The following is a 2,062-nucleotide window of genomic DNA, read 5'->3' as shown; positions in this document are numbered from 1 at the left end:
CTATCCCCAATTTTCTGAGTAAGTTAGACTTTCATTCTCTGCTGAACTATGATCACATTGGTTCAATCTCAGCATTTGACTTACTCATGGGCTCTAGGCCCTCTAGTAGGTATCCCATGACCACAGAGCTTTCTCTGCTGGGTACTTGTTTGCTGATTTTCCGTTAAAAAAGACTGGAGAGTTCCCAGTCTAAAGCAATTACCTATGACTTTATTTCATATGCTCTTGTTCCTCAGCATCATTATGTTTAATGTTTTTGTTATCTTCTCTGGTTGGTTTGATTCATATTCACTTGGAAAAAATAAGATTCGTGATCTGATCTTTTAATGTTTCAGCGTGCAATAACTCTTTTACATGTCTCTGAGGGTCAATATCTTCTTCCAGTTCCACAGTGTACTGAATCATATGCTATAATGAAATATGTAATATGTTAGCTGCTAACAAATAAGCTGTATAGATTACTGTACTTTTCCCCACAAGGAATTTTAAAATACTATATAATTATTGTTAACATTATTTTATACCTTTCAAAAATATTTATTTTGTGTACTTACTGTAGTGTGGTGGACAAAGATGAATAAGACTTTTCCTAGCTATAAGTGGTTTATAATCTTGTGAGTGAAGTATTCATATTCATGAAAAACTGTAATAAAGAACAAAAAGTGCCCTGAGAAGTATGACCAAAATGCTGCAGGGTATACAGCAGTTACATTTGATGTGGGGAGCTGGAGGAAATACAGGAGTTTCCTATGTGAGAAAGTTTCACATTAACCTGAAAAAATTATTTTTCAAAGATGCTTTTTTGAAATGAACATTGGAAATCATGTCTTCCAAAAACTAAACAAGCTGACATCATTAGACATAGAAAATGCTCTCCCCCAGAGTTACCATTAACAGTAATAAGAGATTCGAAATCCAATTCTTTCCCTTTGACTCATTATTATTAATGAGACAAAAATGAAAGGAAATGCCAGATAGTCCTCCTGGAAATATAGAAAAGGTGAAAATGAGAAATATGACCTGAGGTTTTAATTTGTAAGTCTGAATATAATAAAACAGAGTACAGTCTCTGTAATTTATCAGAAAAGTTAGCTCTTAGCTTCTGTATTAGCTTCTTTTTTTTTTCTTGTGGTATTTAGGCTACACTTTCCCTAGTTTACTGTTCAAATGTTCATGTCAAGGGATTCTGATTAGGTAGTTTTAAGACTGAAGGGCATGAAGAAATAAAGACATAATTTTAGCTTGCTTTATTTTGCCCTTGTTATTTGTGCTTTTCAGTGGCTCTCTTTTAAAATCAATATAGCCATAAGACTTCTAGGAGATATTTAACATTTTGAGAACATTTACACTAGAAAAGAGTGTGTTTGGGATAAATCTGGATTCTACTGAAATTATATGCCTCCCATACCCAAATCTAGATGTCAAATTTTTTTTTCATTGTTGCTTTTGCCTTTTAATTTCTTGCCTGAATATGATCTAGGATTTGTTACTACCAGGACGAGTAGGAGGAAAAAATACAGCATGATGATGAACCACATACTACTGTGGCCATCAAGTACTTTTAGTCTGATGTCTGGCTATGTTCTACCAGTTGTTTAGGGTGGAGGAGATCTTTCTATTTTCTAACATAAAGGGACCAGGTCACTTGGAAATATTCCTTTTCTACCCAGAACATCTGGAAAAATATATATGATGAAAAGCTGATGCTGTCTTTAAATCTTTATAAACATTCTTAATAAGGGCTAATGGAAAATGTTAATTAAAGTCCATATTTATAGCTAAGATTCTTTCATGCTTACTCTCACTGGCTGTGTTGTGTGCTTCCTTTTTTTTTTTTTTTTTGTTTGCTTTCATTGTTGTTTCCAAATCACTGTCCGGAGCCATGAGGCCCGGCAGCTGCTTATCCAAGATGGCCGCAAGCCATGTGGATCGGCCTGCTTATCTAAAATGGCCGACCGAGCCCGCGCATTTGCAAAAGCCCGCGAAAGAGCTTGTAAGTTTCTATTTACCCATTATGACGTAGCCCTTGAAAGCCGCCTGAGGGTTTCCTTATATGGAAATC

The sequence above is a fragment of the Propithecus coquereli genome, unplaced genomic scaffold, assembly GCF_000956105.1.
Source record: "Propithecus coquereli isolate 6110/MARCELLA unplaced genomic scaffold, Pcoq_1.0 Scaffold130, whole genome shotgun sequence".
NCBI classification, from domain to species: Eukaryota; Metazoa; Chordata; class Mammalia; order Primates; family Indriidae; genus Propithecus; species Propithecus coquereli.
This window is presented reverse-complemented; position numbering follows the sequence as displayed.